This window comes from Convolutriloba macropyga, chromosome 9, assembly GCF_964194025.1.
Source record: "Convolutriloba macropyga chromosome 9, txConMacr16.3, whole genome shotgun sequence".
NCBI lineage: Eukaryota > Metazoa > Xenacoelomorpha > Acoela > Convolutidae > Convolutriloba > Convolutriloba macropyga.
Genome location: NC_134476.1, coordinates 62306738 through 62328689, shown reverse-complemented (window position 1 = coordinate 62328689; position 21952 = coordinate 62306738). Strand labels below are relative to the sequence as shown.

Sequence of the window (21952 nt, the reverse complement as noted above, 5' to 3'; positions counted from 1 at the left end):
GGTCACCAAATCGTCAATTTTAGTCCGATTTTGCTCATTTTTTGTGGGCAAGCTCCACTTGAGCCATAGTCGGGGATAGAATAAAAAAATCGGGCACAGCGAACCATTTTGGACACGTTTTTACCAATTTTCAAAAAAGTATCCGCGCTCGATGAGGCTTAACTTTTTCGATCACCGAACTTTGTTTTGGTCACCAAATCGTCAATTTTAGTCCGATTTTGCTCATTTTTTGTGGGCAAGCTCCACTTGAGCCATAGTTGGGGATAGAATAAAAAAATCGGGCACAGCGAACCATTTTGGACACGTTTTTACCAATTTTCAAAAAAGTATCCGCGCTCGATGAGGCTTAACTTTTTCGATCACCGAACATGGTTTTGGTCACCAAATCGTCAATTTTAGTCCGATTTTGCTCATTTTTTGTGGGCAAGCTCCACTTGAGCCATAGTCGGGGATAGAATAAAAAAATCGGGCACAGCGAACCATTTTGGACACGTTTTTACCAATTTTCAAAAAAGTATCCGCGCTCGATGAGGCTTAACTTTTTCGATCACCGAACTTTGTTTTGGTCACCAAATCGTCAATTTTAGTCCGATTTTGCTCATTTTTTGTGGGCAAGCTCCACTTGAGCCATAGTTGGGGATAGAATAAAAAAATCGGGCACAGCGAACCATTTTGGACACGTTTTTACCAATTTTCAAAAAAGTATCCGCGCTCGATGAGGCTTAACTTTTTCGATCACCGAACATGGTTTTGGTCACCAAATCGTCAATTTTAGTCCGATTTTGCTCATTTTTTGTGGGCAAGCTCCACTTGAGCCATAGTCGGGGATAGAATAAAAAAATCGGGCACAGCGAACCATTTTGGACACGTTTTTACCAATTTTCAAAAAAGTATCCGCGCTCGATGAGGCTTAACTTTTTCGATCACCGAACTTTGTTTTGGTCACCAAATCGTCAATTTTAGTCCGATTTTGCTCATTTTTTGTGGGCAAGCTCCACTTGAGCCATAGTTGGGGATAGAATAAAAAAATCGGGCACAGCGAACCATTTTGGACACGTTTTTACCAATTTTCAAAAAAGTATCCGCGCTCGATGAGGCTTAACTTTTTCGATCACCGAACATGGTTTTGGTCACCAAATCGTCAATTTTAGTCCGATTTTGCTCATTTTTTGTGGGCAAGCTCCACTTGAGCCATAGTCGGGGATAGAATAAAAAAATCGGGCACAGCGAACCATTTTGGACACGTTTTTACCAATTTTCAAAAAAGTATCCGCGCTCGATGAGGCTTAACTTTTTCGATCACCGAACTTTGTTTTGGTCACCAAATCGTCAATTTTAGTCCGATTTTGCTCATTTTTTGTGGGCAAGCTCCACTTGAGCCATAGTTGGGGATAGAATAAAAAAATCGGGCACAGCGAACCATTTTGGACACGTTTTTACCAATTTTCAAAAAAGTATCCGCGCTCGATGAGGCTTAACTTTTTCGATCACCGAACATGGTTTTGGTCACCAAATCGTCAATTTTAGTCCGATTTTGCTCATTTTTTGTGGGCAAGCTCCACTTGAGCCATAGTCGGGGATAGAATAAAAAAATCGGGCACAGCGAACCATTTTGGACACGTTTTTACCAATTTTCAAAAAAGTATCCGCGCTCGATGAGGCTTAACTTTTTCGATCACCGAACTTTGTTTTGGTCACCAAATCGTCAATTTTAGTCCGATTTTGCTCATTTTTTGTGGGCAAGCTCCACTTGAGCCATAGTTGGGGATAGAATAAAAAAATCGGGCACAGCGAACCATTTTGGACACGTTTTTACCAATTTTCAAAAAAGTATCCGCGCTCGATGAGGCTTAACTTTTTCGATCACCGAGGCTTTTGGAGGCTCTAAAATGTGTAGATATCAAATATTATTATTCTGTGAGGCTTTAATACTCAAAAGAAAAAGCCTACAACACCTGGTGTTCCCAAGCGGTCACCCATCCAAGTACTAACCAGGCCCAATGTTGCTTAACTTCGGTGATCGGACGAGAACCGGTGCATTCAACATGGTATGGTCGTAGGCATTTGCGTAAGTGGGAGCGAATTTATATACAACAGCATTGTATTGTAGTCTTATATTCATATATAGGATTACTTTAACTGGCCGCCTTGCGGTTTGCAAAATAGTCACTTAATACATGCAAATTTAGCCACTGTTGTGTTATAATTTATGCAATTCGTAGCCATACAGTGTATCATGACCAACGCACAAACTTTTTGCTTCCAACCATCCACAATACAGTGGAACGGCCCCAAAACAAAGGAGAGATGAATTGGGTCCCAGGAACCTGCTCAACCGGACATTGAACCGGAAGCATGACTTCAGTGGGTTTAGGCCGGTACTTGGGAAAATCATAGCTGAATTGCTTTTAGCCTAATTGTTGTGATAAACTTATTAAATAGGTAAGTATCAACTCTATTTGATAAGTTTTATTTGAATGCACTCTGCGTTAGCGGAGTGCAGCCTAAAGAATGGAACTAAGCGATTTGCACTAACTTAAAAGTTAGTTTAATAAAGGGAAACTTTGCAATTAGTATTGATGTTTCCGAGAGCGTTCCAAATATCAAATACACAGTAAGCACAAGCGGGGGAACAATTAGAATGGCCTATACAAGTATGTGGGGTGTGTTTGGAGCAATGGTTATCGCTGAAATTGTCATTTACAAAAAGTATCCGCGCTCGATGAGGCTTAACTTTTTCGATCACCGAACTTTGTTTTGGTCACCAAATCGTCAATTTTAGTCCGATTTTGCTCATTTTTTGTGGGCAAGCTCCACTTGAGCCATAGTTGGGGATAGAATAAAAAAATCGGGCACAGCGAACCATTTTGGACACGTTTTTACCAATTTTCAAAAAAGTATCCGCGCTCGATGAGGCTTAACTTTTTCGATCACCGAACATGGTTTTGGTCACCAAATCGTCAATTTTAGTCCGATTTTGCTCATTTTTTGTGGGCAAGCTCCACTTGAGCCATAGTCGGGGATAGAATAAAAAAATCGGGCACAGCGAACCATTTTGGACACGTTTTTACCAATTTTCAAAAAAGTATCCGCGCTCGATGAGGCTTAACTTTTTCGATCACCGAACTTGGTTTTGGTCACCAAATCGTCAATTTTAGTCCGATTTTGCTCATTTTTTGTGGGCAAGCTCCACTTGAGCCATGGTTGGGGATAAAATAAAAAAATCGGGCACAGCGAACCATTTTGGACACGTTTTTACCGATTTTCAAAAAAGTATCCGCGCTCGATGAGGCTTAACTTTTTCGATCACCGAGGCTTTTGGAGGCTCTAAAATGTGTAGATATCAAATATTATTATTCTGTGAGGCTTTAATACTCAAAAGAAAAAGCCTACAACACCTGGTGTTCCCAAGCGGTCACCCATCCAAGTACTAACCAGGCCCAATGTTGCTTAACTTCGGTGATCGGACGAGAACCGGTGCATTCAACATGGTATGGTCGTAGGCATTTGCGTAAGTGGGAGCGAATTTATATACAACAGCATTGTATTGTAGTCTTATATTCATATATAGGATTACTTTAACTGGCCGCCTTGCGGTTTGCAAAATAGTCACTTAATACATGCAAATTTAGCCACTGTTGTGTTATAATTTATGCAATTCGTAGCCATACAGTGTATCATGACCAACGCACAAACTTTTTGCTTCCAACCATCCACAATACAGTGGAACGGCCCCAAAACAAAGGAGAGATGAATTGGGTCCGAGGAACCTGCTCAACCGGACATTGAACCGGAAGCATGACTTCAGTGGGTTTAGGCCGGTACTTGGGAAAATCATAGATGAATTGCTTTTAGCCTAATTGTTGTGATAAACTTATTAAATAGGTAAGTATCAACTCTATTTGATAAGTTTTATTTGAATGCACTCTGCGTTAGCGGAGTGCAGCCTAAAGAATGGAACTAAGCGATTTGCACTAACTTAAAAGTTAGTTTAATAAAGGGAAACTTTGCAATTAGTATTGATGTTTCCGAGAGCGTTCCAAATATCAAATACACAGTAAGCACAAGCGGGGGAACAATTAGAATGGCCTATACAAGTATGTGGGGTGTGTTTGGAGCAATGGTTATCGCTGAAATTGTCATTTACAAAAAGTATCCGCGCTCGATGAGGCTTAACTTTTTCGATCACCGAACTTTGTTTTGGTCACCAAATCGTCAATTTTAGTCCGATTTTGCTCATTTTTTGTGGGCAAGCTCCACTTGAGCCATAGTTGGGGATAGAATAAAAAAATCGGGCACAGCGAACCATTTTGGACACGTTTTTACCAATTTTCAAAAAAGTATCCGCGCTCGATGAGGCTTAACTTTTTCGATCACCGAACATGGTTTTGGTCACCAAATCGTCAATTTTAGTCCGATTTTGCTCATTTTTTGTGGGCAAGCTCCACTTGAGCCATAGTCGGGGATAGAATAAAAAAATCGGGCACAGCGAACCATTTTGGACACGTTTTTACCAATTTTCAAAAAAGTATCCGCGCTCGATGAGGCTTAACTTTTTCGATCACCGAACTTTGTTTTGGTCACCAAATCGTCAATTTTAGTCCGATTTTGCTCATTTTTTGTGGGCAAGCTCCACTTGAGCCATAGTTGGGGATAGAATAAAAAAATCGGGCACAGCGAACCATTTTGGACACGTTTTTACCAATTTTCAAAAAAGTATCCGCGCTCGATGAGGCTTAACTTTTTCGATCACCGAACTTGGTTTTGGTCACCAAATCGTCAATTTTAGTCCGATTTTGCTCATTTTTTGTGGGCAAGCTCCACTTGAGCCATGGTTGGGGATAAAATAAAAAAATCGGGCACAGCGAACCATTTTGGACACGTTTTTACCGATTTTCAAAAAAGTATCCGCGCTCGATGAGGCTTAACTTTTTCGATCACCGAGGCTTTTGGAGGCTCTAAAATGTGTAGATATCAAATATTATTATTCTGTGAGGCTTTAATACTCAAAAGAAAAAGCCTACAACACCTGGTGTTCCCAAGCGGTCACCCATCCAAGTACTAACCAGGCCCAATGTTGCTTAACTTCGGTGATCGGACGAGAACCGGTGCATTCAACATGGTATGGTCGTAGGCATTTGCGTAAGTGGGAGCGAATTTATATACAACAGCATTGTATTGTAGTCTTATATTCATATATAGGATTACTTTAACTGGCCGCCTTGCGGTTTGCAAAATAGTCACTTAATACATGCAAATTTAGCCACTGTTGTGTTATAATTTATGCAATTCGTAGCCATACAGTGTATCATGACCAACGCACAAACTTTTTGCTTCCAACCATCCACAATACAGTGGAACGGCCCCAAAACAAAGGAGAGATGAATTGGGTCCCAGGAACCTGCTCAACCGGACATTGAACCGGAAGCATGACTTCAGTGGGTTTAGGCCGGTACTTGGGAAAATCATAGCTGAATTGCTTTTAGCCTAATTGTTGTGATAAACTTATTAAATAGGTAAGTATCAACTCTATTTGATAAGTTTTATTTGAATGCACTCTGCGTTAGCGGAGTGCAGCCTAAAGAATGGAACTAAGCGATTTGCACTAACTTAAAAGTTAGTTTAATAAAGGGAAACTTTGCAATTAGTATTGATGTTTCCGAGAGCGTTCCAAATATCAAATACACAGTAAGCACAAGCGGGGGAACAATTAGAATGGCCTATACAAGTATGTGGGGTGTGTTTGGAGCAATGGTTATCGCTGAAATTGTCATTTACAAAAAGTATCCGCGCTCGATGAGGCTTAACTTTTTCGATCACCGAACTTTGTTTTGGTCACCAAATCGTCAATTTTAGTCCGATTTTGCTCATTTTTTGTGGGCAAGCTCCACTTGAGCCATAGTTGGGGATAGAATAAAAAAATCGGGCACAGCGAACCATTTTGGACACGTTTTTACCAATTTTCAAAAAAGTATCCGCGCTCGATGAGGCTTAACTTTTTCGATCACCGAACATGGTTTTGGTCACCAAATCGTCAATTTTAGTCCGATTTTGCTCATTTTTTGTGGGCAAGCTCCACTTGAGCCATAGTCGGGGATAGAATAAAAAAATCGGGCACAGCGAACCATTTTGGACACGTTTTTACCAATTTTCAAAAAAGTATCCGCGCTCGATGAGGCTTAACTTTTTCGATCACCGAACTTTGTTTTGGTCACCAAATCGTCAATTTTAGTCCGATTTTGCTCATTTTTTGTGGGCAAGCTCCACTTGAGCCATAGTTGGGGATAGAATAAAAAAATCGGGCACAGCGAACCATTTTGGACACGTTTTTACCAATTTTCAAAAAAGTATCCGCGCTCGATGAGGCTTAACTTTTTCGATCACCGAACATGGTTTTGGTCACCAAATCGTCAATTTTAGTCCGATTTTGCTCATTTTTTGTGGGCAAGCTCCACTTGAGCCATAGTCGGGGATAGAATAAAAAAATCGGGCACAGCGAACCATTTTGGACACGTTTTTACCAATTTTCAAAAAAGTATCCGCGCTCGATGAGGCTTAACTTTTTCGATCACCGAACTTTGTTTTGGTCACCAAATCGTCAATTTTAGTCCGATTTTGCTCATTTTTTGTGGGCAAGCTCCACTTGAGCCATAGTCGGGGATAGAATAAAAAAATCGGGCACAGCGAACCATTTTGGACACGTTTTTACCAATTTTCAAAAAAGTATCCGCGCTCGATGAGGCTTAACTTTTTCGATCACCGAACTTTGTTTTGGTCACCAAATCGTCAATTTTAGTCCGATTTTGCTCATTTTTTGTGGGCAAGCTCCACTTGAGCCATAGTTGGGGATAGAATAAAAAAATCGGGCACAGCGAACCATTTTGGACACGTTTTTACCAATTTTCAAAAAAGTATCCGCGCTCGATGAGGCTTAACTTTTTCGATCACCGAACTTTGTTTTGGTCACCAAATCGTCAATTTTAGTCCGATTTTGCTCATTTTTTGTGGGCAAGCTCCACTTGAGCCATAGTTGGGGATAGAATAAAAAAATCGGGCACAGCGAACCATTTTGGACACGTTTTTACCAATTTTCAAAAAAGTATCCGCGCTCGATGAGGCTTAACTTTTTCGATCACCGAACATGGTTTTGGTCACCAAATCGTCAATTTTAGTCCGATTTTGCTCATTTTTTGTGGGCAAGCTCCACTTGAGCCATAGTCGGGGATAGAATAAAAAAATCGGGCACAGCGAACCATTTTGGACACGTTTTTACCAATTTTCAAAAAAGTATCCGCGCTCGATGAGGCTTAACTTTTTCGATCACCGAACTTTGTTTTGGTCACCAAATCGTCAATTTTAGTCCGATTTTGCTCATTTTTTGTGGGCAAGCTCCACTTGAGCCATAGTTGGGGATAGAATAAAAAAATCGGGCACAGCGAACCATTTTGGACACGTTTTTACCAATTTTCAAAAAAGTATCCGCGCTCGATGAGGCTTAACTTTTTCGATCACCGAACATGGTTTTGGTCACCAAATCGTCAATTTTAGTCCGATTTTGCTCATTTTTTGTGGGCAAGCTCCACTTGAGCCATAGTCGGGGATAGAATAAAAAAATCGGGCACAGCGAACCATTTTGGACACGTTTTTACCAATTTTCAAAAAAGTATCCGCGCTCGATGAGGCTTAACTTTTTCGATCACCGAACTTTGTTTTGGTCACCAAATCGTCAATTTTAGTCCGATTTTGCTCATTTTTTGTGGGCAAGCTCCACTTGAGCCATAGTTGGGGATAGAATAAAAAAATCGGGCACAGCGAACCATTTTGGACACGTTTTTACCAATTTTCAAAAAAGTATCCGCGCTCGATGAGGCTTAACTTTTTCGATCACCGAACATGGTTTTGGTCACCAAATCGTCAATTTTAGTCCGATTTTGCTCAATTTTTGTGGGCAAGCTCCACTTGAGCCATAGTCGGGGATAGAATAAAAAAATCGGGCACAGCGAACCATTTTGGACACGTTTTTACCAATTTTCAAAAAAGTATCCGCGCTCGATGAGGCTTAACTTTTTCGATCACCGAACTTGGTTTTGGTCACCAAATCGTCAATTTTAGTCCGATTTTGCTCATTTTTTGTGGGCAAGCTCCACTTGAGCCATGGTTGGGGATAAAATAAAAAAATCGGGCACAGCGAACCATTTTGGACACGTTTTTACCGATTTTCAAAAAAGTATCCGCGCTCGATGAGGCTTAACTTTTTCGATCACCGAGGCTTTTGGAGGCTCTAAAATGTGTAGATATCAAATATTATTATTCTGTGAGGCTTTAATACTCAAAAGAAAAAGCCTACAACACCTGGTGTTCCCAAGCGGTCACCCATCCAAGTACTAACCAGGCCCAATGTTGCTTAACTTCGGTGATCGGACGAGAACCGGTGCATTCAACATGGTATGGTCGTAGGCATTTGCGTAAGTGGGAGCGAATTTATATACAACAGCATTGTATTGTAGTCTTATATTCATATATAGGATTACTTTAACTGGCCGCCTTGCGGTTTGCAAAATAGTCACTTAATACATGCAAATTTAGCCACTGTTGTGTTATAATTTATGCAATTCGTAGCCATACAGTGTATCATGACCAACGCACAAACTTTTTGCTTCCAACCATCCACAATACAGTGGAACGGCCCCAAAACAAAGGAGAGATGAATTGGGTCCCAGGAACCTGCTCAACCGGACATTGAACCGGAAGCATGACTTCAGTGGGTTTAGGCCGGTACTTGGGAAAATCATAGCTGAATTGCTTTTAGCCTAATTGTTGTGATAAACTTATTAAATAGGTAAGTATCAACTCTATTTGATAAGTTTTATTTGAATGCACTCTGCGTTAGCGGAGTGCAGCCTAAAGAATGGAACTAAGCGATTTGCACTAACTTAAAAGTTAGTTTAATAAAGGGAAACTTTGCAATTAGTATTGATGTTTCCGAGAGCGTTCCAAATATCAAATACACAGTAAGCACAAGCGGGGGAACAATTAGAATGGCCTATACAAGTATGTGGGGTGTGTTTGGAGCAATGGTTATCGCTGAAATTGTCATTTACAAAAAGTATCCGCGCTCGATGAGGCTTAACTTTGTCGATCACCGAACTTTGTTTTGGTCACCAAATCGTCAATTTTAGTCCGATTTTGCTCATTTTTTGTGGGCAAGCTCCACTTGAGCCATAGTTGGGGATAGAATAAAAAAATCGGGCACAGCGAACCATTTTGGACACGTTTTTACCAATTTTCAAAAAAGTATCCGCGCTCGATGAGGCTTAACTTTTTCGATCACCGAACATGGTTTTGGTCACCAAATCGTCAATTTTAGTCCGATTTTGCTCATTTTTTGTGGGCAAGCTCCACTTGAGCCATAGTCGGGGATAGAATAAAAAAATCGGGCACAGCGAACCATTTTGGACACGTTTTTACCAATTTTCAAAAAAGTATCCGCGCTCGATGAGGCTTAACTTTTTCGATCACCGAACTTTGTTTTGGTCACCAAATCGTCAATTTTAGTCCGATTTTGCTCATTTTTTGTGGGCAAGCTCCACTTGAGCCATAGTTGGGGATAGAATAAAAAAATCGGGCACAGCGAACCATTTTGGACACGTTTTTACCAATTTTCAAAAAAGTATCCGCGCTCGATGAGGCTTAACTTTTTCGATCACCGAACATGGTTTTGGTCACCAAATCGTCAATTTTAGTCCGATTTTGCTCATTTTTTGTGGGCAAGCTCCACTTGAGCCATGGTTGGGGATAAAATAAAAAAATCGGGCACAGCGAACCATTTTGGACACGTTTTTACCGATTTTCAAAAAAGTATCCGCGCTCGATGAGGCTTAACTTTTTCGATCACCGAGGCTTTTGGAGGCTCTAAAATGTGTAGATATCAAATATTATTATTCTGTGAGGCTTTAATACTCAAAAGAAAAAGCCTACAACACCTGGTGTTCCCAAGCGGTCACCCATCCAAGTACTAACCAGGCCCAATGTTGCTTAACTTCGGTGATCGGACGAGAACCGGTGCATTCAACATGGTATGGTCGTAGGCATTTGCGTAAGTGGGAGCGAATTTATATACAACAGCATTGTATTGTAGTCTTATATTCATATATAGGATTACTTTAACTGGCCGCCTTGCGGTTTGCAAAATAGTCACTTAATACATGCAAATTTAGCCACTGTTGTGTTATAATTTATGCAATTCGTAGCCATACAGTGTATCATGACCAACGCACAAACTTTTTGCTTCCAACCATCCACAATACAGTGGAACGGCCCCAAAACAAAGGAGAGATGAATTGGGTCCCAGGAACCTGCTCAACCGGACATTGAACCGGAAGCATGACTTCAGTGGGTTTAGGCCGGTACTTGGGAAAATCATAGCTGAATTGCTTTTAGCCTAATTGTTGTGATAAACTTATTAAATAGGTAAGTATCAACTCTATTTGATAAGTTTTATTTGAATGCACTCTGCGTTAGCGGAGTGCAGCCTAAAGAATGGAACTAAGCGATTTGCACTAACTTAAAAGTTAGTTTAATAAAGGGAAACTTTGCAATTAGTATTGATGTTTCCGAGAGCGTTCCAAATATCAAATACACAGTAAGCACAAGCGGGGGAACAATTAGAATGGCCTATACAAGTATGTGGGGTGTGTTTGGAGCAATGGTTATCGCTGAAATTGTCATTTACAAAAAGTATCCGCGCTCGATGAGGCTTAACTTTTTCGATCACCGAACTTTGTTTTGGTCACCAAATCGTCAATTTTAGTCCGATTTTGCTCATTTTTTGTGGGCAAGCTCCACTTGAGCCATAGTTGGGGATAGAATAAAAAAATCGGGCACAGCGAACCATTTTGGACACGTTTTTACCAATTTTCAAAAAAGTATCCGCGCTCGATGAGGCTTAACTTTTTCGATCACCGAACATGGTTTTGGTCACCAAATCGTCAATTTTAGTCCGATTTTGCTCATTTTTTGTGGGCAAGCTCCACTTGAGCCATAGTCGGGGATAGAATAAAAAAATCGGGCACAGCGAACCATTTTGGACACGTTTTTACCAATTTTCAAAAAAGTATCCGCGCTCGATGAGGCTTAACTTTTTCGATCACCGAACTTTGTTTTGGTCACCAAATCGTCAATTTTAGTCCGATTTTGCTCATTTTTTGTGGGCAAGCTCCACTTGAGCCATAGTTGGGGATAGAATAAAAAAATCGGGCACAGCGAACCATTTTGGACACGTTTTTACCAATTTTCAAAAAAGTATCCGCGCTCGATGAGGCTTAACTTTTTCGATCACCGAACATGGTTTTGGTCACCAAATCGTCAATTTTAGTCCGATTTTGCTCATTTTTTGTGGGCAAGCTCCACTTGAGCCATGGTTGGGGATAAAATAAAAAAATCGGGCACAGCGAACCATTTTGGACACGTTTTTACCGATTTTCAAAAAAGTATCCGCGCTCGATGAGGCTTAACTTTTTCGATCACCGAGGCTTTTGGAGGCTCTAAAATGTGTAGATATCAAATATTATTATTCTGTGAGGCTTTAATACTCAAAAGAAAAAGCCTACAACACCTGGTGTTCCCAAGCGGTCACCCATCCAAGTACTAACCAGGCCCAATGTTGCTTAACTTCGGTGATCGGACGAGAACCGGTGCATTCAACATGGTATGGTCGTAGGCATTTGCGTAAGTGGGAGCGAATTTATATACAACAGCATTGTATTGTAGTCTTATATTCATATATAGGATTACTTTAACTGGCCGCCTTGCGGTTTGCAAAATAGTCACTTAATACATGCAAATTTAGCCACTGTTGTGTTATAATTTATGCAATTCGTAGCCATACAGTGTATCATGACCAACGCACAAACTTTTTGCTTCCAACCATCCACAATACAGTGGAACGGCCCCAAAACAAAGGAGAGATGAATTGGGTCCCAGGAACCTGCTCAACCGGACATTGAACCGGAAGCATGACTTCAGTGGGTTTAGGCCGGTACTTGGGAAAATCATAGCTGAATTGCTTTTAGCCTAATTGTTGTGATAAACTTATTAAATAGGTAAGTATCAACTCTATTTGATAAGTTTTATTTGAATGCACTCTGCGTTAGCGGAGTGCAGCCTAAAGAATGGAACTAAGCGATTTGCACTAACTTAAAAGTTAGTTTAATAAAGGGAAACTTTGCAATTAGTATTGATGTTTCCGAGAGCGTTCCAAATATCAAATACACAGTAAGCACAAGCGGGGGAACAATTAGAATGGCCTATACAAGTATGTGGGGTGTGTTTGGAGCAATGGTTATCGCTGAAATTGTCATTTACAAAAAGTATCCGCGCTCGATGAGGCTTAACTTTGTCGATCACCGAACTTTGTTTTGGTCACCAAATCGTCAATTTTAGTCCGATTTTGCTCATTTTTTGTGGGCAAGCTCCACTTGAGCCATAGTCGGGGATAGAATAAAAAAATCGGGCACAGCGAACCATTTTGGACACGTTTTTACCAATTTTCAAAAAAGTATCCGCGCTCGATGAGGCTTAACTTTTTCGATCACCGAACTTTGTTTTGGTCACCAAATCGTCAATTTTAGTCCGATTTTGCTCATTTTTTGTGGGCAAGCTCCACTTGAGCCATAGTTGGGGATAGAATAAAAAAATCGGGCACAGCGAACCATTTTGGACACGTTTTTACCAATTTTCAAAAAAGTATCCGCGCTCGATGAGGCTTAACTTTTTCGATCACCGAACATGGTTTTGGTCACCAAATCGTCAATTTTAGTCCGATTTTGCTCATTTTTTGTGGGCAAGCTCCACTTGAGCCATGGTTGGGGATAAAATAAAAAAATCGGGCACAGCGAACCATTTTGGACACGTTTTTACCGATTTTCAAAAAAGTATCCGCGCTCGATGAGGCTTAACTTTTTCGATCACCGAGGCTTTTGGAGGCTCTAAAATGTGTAGATATCAAATATTATTATTCTGTGAGGCTTTAATACTCAAAAGAAAAAGCCTACAACACCTGGTGTTCCCAAGCGGTCACCCATCCAAGTACTAACCAGGCCCAATGTTGCTTAACTTCGGTGATCGGACGAGAACCGGTGCATTCAACATGGTATGGTCGTAGGCATTTGCGTAAGTGGGAGCGAATTTATATACAACAGCATTGTATTGTAGTCTTATATTCATATATAGGATTACTTTAACTGGCCGCCTTGCGGTTTGCAAAATAGTCACTTAATACATGCAAATTTAGCCACTGTTGTGTTATAATTTATGCAATTCGTAGCCATACAGTGTATCATGACCAACGCACAAACTTTTTGCTTCCAACCATCCACAATACAGTGGAACGGCCCCAAAACAAAGGAGAGATGAATTGGGTCCCAGGAACCTGCTCAACCGGACATTGAACCGGAAGCATGACTTCAGTGGGTTTAGGCCGGTACTTGGGAAAATCATAGCTGAATTGCTTTTAGCCTAATTGTTGTGATAAACTTATTAAATAGGTAAGTATCAACTCTATTTGATAAGTTTTATTTGAATGCACTCTGCGTTAGCGGAGTGCAGCCTAAAGAATGGAACTAAGCGATTTGCACTAACTTAAAAGTTAGTTTAATAAAGGGAAACTTTGCAATTAGTATTGATGTTTCCGAGAGCGTTCCAAATATCAAATACACAGTAAGCACAAGCGGGGGAACAATTAGAATGGCCTATACAAGTATGTGGGGTGTGTTTGGAGCAATGGTTATCGCTGAAATTGTCATTTACAAAAAGTATCCGCGCTCGATGAGGCTTAACTTTGTCGATCACCGAACTTTGTTTTGGTCACCAAATCGTCAATTTTAGTCCGATTTTGCTCATTTTTTGTGGGCAAGCTCCACTTGAGCCATAGTCGGGGATAGAGTAAAAAAATCGGGCACAGCGAACCATTTTGGACACGTTTTTACCAATTTTCAAAAAAGTATCCGCGCTCGATGAGGCTTAACTTTTTCGATCACCGAACTTTGTTTTGGTCACCAAATCGTCAATTTTAGTCCGATTTTGCTCATTTTTTGTGGGCAAGCTCCACTTGAGCCATAGTTGGGGATAGAATAAAAAAATCGGGCACAGCGAACCATTTTGGACACGTTTTTACCAATTTTCAAAAAAGTATCCGCGCTCGATGAGGCTTAACTTTTTCGATCACCGAACATGGTTTTGGTCACCAAATCGTCAATTTTAGTCCGATTTTGCTCATTTTTTGTGGGCAAGCTCCACTTGAGCCATAGTCGGGGATAGAATAAAAAAATCGGGCACAGCGAACCATTTTGGACACGTTTTTACCAATTTTCAAAAAAGTATCCGCGCTCGATGAGGCTTAACTTTTTCGATCACCGAACATGGTTTTGGTCACCAAATCGTCAATTTTAGTCCGATTTTGCTCATTTTTTGTGGGCAAGCTCCACTTGAGCCATAGTTGGGGATAGAATAAAAAAATCGGGCACAGCGAACCATTTTGGACACGTTTTTACCAATTTTCAAAAAAGTATCCGCGCTCGATGAGGCTTAACTTTTTCGATCACCGAACTTGGTTTTGGTCACCAAATCGTCAATTTTAGTCCGATTTTGCTCATTTTTTGTGGGCAAGCTCCACTTGAGCCATGGTTGGGGATAAAATAAAAAAATCGGGCACAGCGAACCATTTTGGACACGTTTTTACCGATTTTCAAAAAAGTATCCGCGCTCGATGAGGCTTAACTTTTTCGATCACCGAGGCTTTTGGAGGCTCTAAAATGTGTAGATATCAAATATTATTATTCTGTGAGGCTTTAATACTCAAAAGAAAAAGCCTACAACACCTGGTGTTCCCAAGCGGTCACCCATCCAAGTACTAACCAGGCCCAATGTTGCTTAACTTCGGTGATCGGACGAGAACCGGTGCATTCAACATGGTATGGTCGTAGGCATTTGCGTAAGTGGGAGCGAATTTATATACAACAGCATTGTATTGTAGTCTTATATTCATATATAGGATTACTTTAACTGGCCGCCTTGCGGTTTGCAAAATAGTCACTTAATACATGCAAATTTAGCCACTGTTGTGTTATAATTTATGCAATTCGTAGCCATACAGTGTATCATGACCAACGCACAAACTTTTTGCTTCCAACCATCCACAATACAGTGGAACGGCCCCAAAACAAAGGAGAGATGAATTGGGTCCCAGGAACCTGCTCAACCGGACATTGAACCGGAAGCATGACTTCAGTGGGTTTAGGCCGGTACTTGGGAAAATCATAGCTGAATTGCTTTTAGCCTAATTGTTGTGATAAACTTATTAAATAGGTAAGTATCAACTCTATTTGATAAGTTTTATTTGAATGCACTCTGCGTTAGCGGAGTGCAGCCTAAAGAATGGAACTAAGCGATTTGCACTAACTTAAAAGTTAGTTTAATAAAGGGAAACTTTGCAATTAGTATTGATGTTTCCGAGAGCGTTCCAAATATCAAATACACAGTAAGCACAAGCGGGGGAACAATTAGAATGGCCTATACAAGTACGTGGGGTGTGTTTGGAGCAATGGTTATCGCTGAAATTGTCATTTACAAAAAGTATCCGCGCTCGATGAGGCTTAACTTTGTCGATCACCGAACTTTGTTTTGGTCACCAAATCGTCAATTTTAGTCCGATTTTGCTCATTTTTTGTGGGCAAGCTCCACTTGAGCCATAGTCGGGGATAGAATAAAAAAATCGGGCACAGCGAACCATTTTGGACACGTTTTTACCAATTTTCAAAAAAGTATCCGCGCTCGATGAGGCTTAACTTTTTCGATCACCGAACTTTGTTTTGGTCACCAAATCGTCAATTTTAGTCCGATTTTGCTCATTTTTTGTGGGCAAGCTCCACTTGAGCCATAGTTGGGGATAGAATAAAAAAATCGGGCACAGCGAACCATTTTGGACACGTTTTTACCAATTTTCAAAAAAGTATCCGCGCTCGATGAGGCTTAACTTTTTCGATCACCGAACATGGTTTTGGTCACCAAATCGTCAATTTTAGTCCGATTTTGCTCATTTTTTGTGGGCAAGCTCCACTTGAGCCATAGTCGGGGATAGAATAAAAAAATCGGGCACAGCGAACCATTTTGGACACGTTTTTACCAATTTTCAAAAAAGTATCCGCGCTCGATGAGGCTTAACTTTTTCGATCACCGAACATGGTTTTGGTCACCAAATCGTCAATTTTAGTCCGATTTTGCTCATTTTTTGTGGGCAAGCTCCACTTGAGCCATAGTTGGGGATAGAATAAAAAAATCGGGCACAGCGAACCATTTTGGACACGTTTTTACCAATTTTCAAAAAAGTATCCGCGCTCGATGAGGCTTAACTTTTTCGATCACCGAACATGGTTTTGGTCACCAAATCGTCAATTTTAGTCCGATTTTGCTCATTTTTTGTGGGCAAGCTCCACTTGAGCCATAGTCGGGGATAGAATAAAAAAATCGGGCACAGCGAACCATTTTGGACACGTTTTTACCAATTTTCAAAAAAGTATCCGCGCTCGATGAGGCTTAACTTTTTCGATCACCGAACATGGTTTTGGTCACCAAATCGTCAATTTTAGTCCGATTTTGCTCATTTTTTGTGGGCAAGCTCCACTTGAGCCATAGTTGGGGATAGAATAAAAAAATCGGGCACAGCGAACCATTTTGGACACGTTTTTACCAATTTTCAAAAAAGTATCCGCGCTCGATGAGGCTTAACTTTTTCGATCACCGAACTTGGTTTTGGTCACCAAATCGTCAATTTTAGTCCGATTTTGCTCATTTTTTGTGGGCAAGCTCCACTTGAGCCATGGTTGGGGATAAAATAAAAAAATCGGGCACAGCGAACCATTTTGGACACGTTTTTACCGATTTTCAAAAAAGTATCCGCGCTCGATGAGGCTTAACTTTTTCGATCACCGAGGCTTTTGGAGGCTCTAAAATGTGTAGATATCAAATATTATTATTCTGTGAGGCTTTAATACTCAAAAGAAAAAGCCTACAACACCTGGTGTTCCCAAGCGGTCACCCATCCAAGTACTAACCAGGCCCAATGTTGCTTAACTTCGGTGATCGGACGAGAACCGGTGCATTCAACATGGTATGGTCGTAGGCATTTGCGTAAGTGGGAGCGAATTTATATACAACAGCATTGTATTGTAGTCTTATATTCATATATAGGATTACTTTAACTGGCCGCCTTGCGGTTTGCAAAATAGTCACTTAATACATGCAAATTTAGCCACTGTTGTGTTATAATTTATGCAATTCGTAGCCATACAGTGTATCATGACCAACGCACAAACTTTTTGCTTCCAACCATCCACAATACAGTGGAACGGCCCCAAAACAAAGGAGAGATGAATTGGGTCCCAGGAACCTGCTCAACCGGACATTGAACCGGAAGCATGACTTCAGTGGGTTTAGGCCGGTACTTGGGAAAATCATAGCTGAATTGCTTTTAGCCTAATTGTTGTGATAAACTTATTAAATAGGTAAGTATCAACTCTATTTGATAAGTTTTATTTGAATGCACTCTGCGTTAGCGGAGTGCAGCCTAAAGAATGGAACTAAGCGATTTGCACTAACTTAAAAGTTAGTTTAATAAAGGGAAACTTTGCAATTAGTATTGATGTTTCCGAGAGCGTTCCAAATATCAAATACACAGTAAGCACAAGCGGGGGAACAATTAGAATGGCCTATACAAGTATGTGGGGTGTGTTTGGAGCAATGGTTATCGCTGAAATTGTCATTTACAAAAAGTATCCGCGCTCGATGAGGCTTAACTTTTTCGATCACCGAACTTTGTTTTGGTCACCAAATCGTCAATTTTAGTCCGATTTTGCTCATTTTTTGTGGGCAAGCTCCACTTGAGCCATAGTTGGGGATAGAATAAAAAAATCGGGCACAGCGAACCATTTTGGACACGTTTTTACCAATTTTCAAAAAAGTATCCGCGCTCGATGAGGCTTAACTTTTTCGATCACCGAACATGGTTTTGGTCACCAAATCGTCAATTTTAGTCCGATTTTGCTCATTTTTTGTGGGCAAGCTCCACTTGAGCCATAGTCGGGGATAGAATAAAAAAATCGGGCACAGCGAACCATTTTGGACACGTTTTTACCAATTTTCAAAAAAGTATCCGCGCTCGATGAGGCTTAACTTTTTCGATCACCGAACTTTGTTTTGGTCACCAAATCGTCAATTTTAGTCCGATTTTGCTCATTTTTTGTGGGCAAGCTCCACTTGAGCCATAGTTGGGGATAGAATAAAAAAATCGGGCACAGCGAACCATTTTGGACACGTTTTTACCAATTTTCAAAAAAGTATCCGCGCTCGATGAGGCTTAACTTTTTCGATCACCGAACATGGTTTTGGTCACCAAATCGTCAATTTTAGTCCGATTTTGCTCATTTTTTGTGGGCAAGCTCCACTTGAGCCATGGTTGGGGATAAAATAAAAAAATCGGGCACAGCGAACCATTTTGGACACGTTTTTACCGATTTTCAAAAAAGTATCCGCGCTCGATGAGGCTTAACTTTTTCGATCACCGAGGCTTTTGGAGGCTCTAAAATGTGTAGATATCAAATATTATTATTCTGTGAGGCTTTAATACTCAAAAGAAAAAGCCTACAACACCTGGTGTTCCCAAGCGGTCACCCATCCAAGTACTAACCAGGCCCAATGTTGCTTAACTTCGGTGATCGGACGAGAACCGGTGCATTCAACATGGTATGGTCGTAGGCATTTGCGTAAGTGGGAGCGAATTTATATACAACAGCATTGTATTGTAGTCTTATATTCATATATAGGATTACTTTAACTGGCCGCCTTGCGGTTTGCAAAATAGTCACTTAATACATGCAAATTTAGCCACTGTTGTGTTATAATTTATGCAATTCGTAGCCATACAGTGTATCATGACCAACGCACAAACTTTTTGCTTCCAACCATCCACAATACAGTGGAACGGCCCCAAAACAAAGGAGAGATGAATTGGGTCCCAGGAACCTGCTCAACCGGACATTGAACCGGAAGCATGACTTCAGTGGGTTTAGGCCGGTACTTGGGAAAATCATAGCTGAATTGCTTTTAGCCTAATTGTTGTGATAAACTTATTAAATAGGTAAGTATCAACTCTATTTGATAAGTTTTATTTGAATGCACTCTGCGTTAGCGGAGTGCAGCCTAAAGAATGGAACTAAGCGATTTGCACTAACTTAAAAGTTAGTTTAATAAAGGGAAACTTTGCAATTAGTATTGATGTTTCCGAGAGCGTTCCAAATATCAAATACACAGTAAGCACAAGCGGGGGAACAATTAGAATGGCCTATACAAGTATGTGGGGTGTGTTTGGAGCAATGGTTATCGCTGAAATTGTCATTTACAAAAAGTATCCGCGCTCGATGAGGCTTAACTTTGTCGATCACCGAACTTTGTTTTGGTCACCAAATCGTCAATTTTAGTCCGATTTTGCTCATTTTTTGTGGGCAAGCTCCACTTGAGCCATAGTCGGGGATAGAATAAAAAAATCGGGCACAGCGAACCATTTTGGACACGTTTTTACCAATTTTCAAAAAAGTATCCGCGCTCGATGAGGCTTAACTTTTTCGATCACCGAACTTTGTTTTGGTCACCAAATCGTCAATTTTAGTCCGATTTTGCTCATTTTTTGTGGGCAAGCTCCACTTGAGCCATAGTTGGGGATAGAATAAAAAAATCGGGCACAGCGAACCATTTTGGACACGTTTTTACCAATTTTCAAAAAAGTATCCGCGCTCGATGAGGCTTAACTTTTTCGATCACCGAACATGGTTTTGGTCACCAAATCGTCAATTTTAGTCCGATTTTGCTCATTTTTTGTGGGCAAGCTCCACTTGAGCCATGGTTGGGGATAAAATAAAAAAATCGGGCACAGCGAACCATTTTGGACACGTTTTTACCGATTTTCAAAAAAGTATCCGCGCTCGATGAGGCTTAACTTTTTCGATCACCGAGGCTTTTGGAGGCTCTAAAATGTGTAGATATCAAATATTATTATTCTGTGAGGCTTTAATACTCAAAAGAAAAAGCCTACAACACCTGGTGTTCCCAAGCGGTCACCCATCCAAGTACTAACCAGGCCCAATGTTGCTTAACTTCGGTGATCGGACGAGAACCGGTGCATTCAACATGGTATGGTCGTAGGCATTTGCGTAAGTGGGAGCGAATTTATATACAACAGCATTGTATTGTAGTCTTATATTCATATATAGGATTACTTTAACTGGCCGCCTTGCGGTTTGCAAAATAGTCACTTAATACATGCAAATTTAGCCACTGTTGTGTTATAATTTATGCAATTCGTAGCCATACAGTGTATCATGACCAACGCACAAACTTTTTGCTTCCAACCATCCACAATACAGTGGAACGGCCCCAAAACAAAGGAGAGATGAATTGGGTCCCAGGAACCTGCTCAACCGGACATTGAACCGGAAGCATGACTTCAGTGGGTTTAGGCCGGTACTTGGGAAAATCATAGCTGAATTGCTTTTAGCCTAATTGTTGTGATAAACTTATTAAATAGGTAAGTATCAACTCTATTTGATAAGTTTTATTTGAATGCACTCTGCGTTAGCGGAGTGCAGCCTAAAGAATGGAACTAAGCGATTTGCACTAACTTAAAAGTTAGTTTAATAAAGGGAAACTTTGCAATTAGTATTGATGTTTCCGAGAGCGTTCCAAATATCAAATACACAGTAAGCACAAGCGGGGGAACAATTAGAATGGCCTATACAAGTATGTGGGGTGTGTTTGGAGCAATGGTTATCGCTGAAATTGTCATTTACAAAAAGTATCCGCGCTCGATGAGGCTTAACTTTGTCGATCACCGAACTTTGTTTTGGTCACCAAATCGTCAATTTTAGTCCGATTTTGCTCATTTTTTGTGGGCAAGCTCCACTTGAGCCATAGTCGGGGATAGAATAAAAAAATCGGGCACAGCGAACCATTTTGGACACGTTTTTACCAATTTTCAAAAAAGTATCCGCGCTCGATGAGGCTTAACTTTTTCGATCACCGAACTTTGTTTTGGTCACCAAATCGTCAATTTTAGTCCGATTTTGCTCATTTTTTGTGGGCAAGCTCCACTTGAGCCATAGTTGGGGATAGAATAAAAAAATCGGGCACAGCGAACCATTTTGGACACGTTTTTACCAATTTTCAAAAAAGTATCCGCGCTCGATGAGGCTTAACTTTTTCGATCACCGAACATGGTTTTGGTCACCAAATCGTCAATTTTAGTCCGATTTTGCTCATTTTTTGTGGGCAAGCTCCACTTGAGCCATAGTCGGGGATAGAATAAAAAAATTGGGCACAGCGAACCATTTTGGACACGTTTTTACCAATTTTCAAAAAAGTATCCGCGCTCGATGAGGCTTAACTTTTTCGATCACCGAACATGGTTTTGGTCACCAAATCGTCAATTTTAGTCCGATTTTGCTCATTTTTTGTGGGCAAGCTCCACTTGAGCCATAGTTGGGGATAGAATAAAAAAATCGGGCACAGCGAACCATTTTGGACACGTTTTTACCAATTTTCAAAAAAGTATCCGCGCTCGATGAGGCTTAACTTTTTCGATCACCGAACTTGGTTTTGGTCACCAAATCGTCAATTTTAGTCCGATTTTGCTCATTTTTTGTGGGCAAGCTCCACTTGAGCCATGGTTGGGGATAAAATAAAAAAATCGGGCACAGCGAACCATTTTGGACACGTTTTTACCGATTTTCAAAAAAGTATCCGCGCTCGATGAGGCTTAACTTTTTCGATCACCGAGGCTTTTGGAGGCTCTAAAATGTGTAGATATCAAATATTATTATTCTGTGAGGCTTTAATACTCAAAAGAAAA

At 40.6% G+C, this 21952-nt stretch overlaps 11 non-coding genes across 11 annotated transcripts; all 11 read right to left on the bottom strand.

The window, feature by feature from the left end:
• Positions 1-1943: 1943 nt before the first annotated feature.
• Positions 1944-2062, bottom strand: LOC142347498 (5S ribosomal RNA). The gene has a single exon (XR_012760487.1). It is a non-coding gene; the product is annotated as a 5S ribosomal RNA (ribosomal RNA).
• Positions 2063-3386: 1324 nt separating this feature from the next.
• On the bottom strand, positions 3387-3505 carry LOC142347497 (5S ribosomal RNA). The gene has a single exon (XR_012760486.1). It is a non-coding gene; the product is annotated as a 5S ribosomal RNA (ribosomal RNA).
• A 1512-nt stretch (positions 3506-5017) lies between these two features.
• On the bottom strand, positions 5018-5136 carry LOC142347496 (5S ribosomal RNA). The gene has a single exon (XR_012760485.1). It is a non-coding gene; the product is annotated as a 5S ribosomal RNA (ribosomal RNA).
• Positions 5137-8340: 3204 nt separating this feature from the next.
• Positions 8341-8459, bottom strand: LOC142347495 (5S ribosomal RNA). Its single transcript, XR_012760484.1, has one exon. It is a non-coding gene; the product is annotated as a 5S ribosomal RNA (ribosomal RNA).
• A 1512-nt stretch (positions 8460-9971) lies between these two features.
• LOC142347494 (5S ribosomal RNA) lies at positions 9972-10090 on the bottom strand. Its single transcript, XR_012760483.1, has one exon. It is a non-coding gene; the product is annotated as a 5S ribosomal RNA (ribosomal RNA).
• Positions 10091-11602: 1512 nt separating this feature from the next.
• On the bottom strand, positions 11603-11721 carry LOC142347493 (5S ribosomal RNA). Its single transcript, XR_012760482.1, has one exon. It is a non-coding gene; the product is annotated as a 5S ribosomal RNA (ribosomal RNA).
• Positions 11722-13045: 1324 nt separating this feature from the next.
• On the bottom strand, positions 13046-13164 carry LOC142347492 (5S ribosomal RNA). The gene has a single exon (XR_012760481.1). It is a non-coding gene; the product is annotated as a 5S ribosomal RNA (ribosomal RNA).
• Positions 13165-14864: 1700 nt separating this feature from the next.
• Positions 14865-14983, bottom strand: LOC142347491 (5S ribosomal RNA). The gene has a single exon (XR_012760480.1). It is a non-coding gene; the product is annotated as a 5S ribosomal RNA (ribosomal RNA).
• A 2076-nt stretch (positions 14984-17059) lies between these two features.
• LOC142347490 (5S ribosomal RNA) lies at positions 17060-17178 on the bottom strand. Its single transcript, XR_012760479.1, has one exon. It is a non-coding gene; the product is annotated as a 5S ribosomal RNA (ribosomal RNA).
• A 1512-nt stretch (positions 17179-18690) lies between these two features.
• LOC142347489 (5S ribosomal RNA) lies at positions 18691-18809 on the bottom strand. Its single transcript, XR_012760478.1, has one exon. It is a non-coding gene; the product is annotated as a 5S ribosomal RNA (ribosomal RNA).
• Positions 18810-20133: 1324 nt separating this feature from the next.
• On the bottom strand, positions 20134-20252 carry LOC142347487 (5S ribosomal RNA). The gene has a single exon (XR_012760476.1). It is a non-coding gene; the product is annotated as a 5S ribosomal RNA (ribosomal RNA).
• Between the last annotated feature and the right edge of the window lie 1700 nt (positions 20253-21952).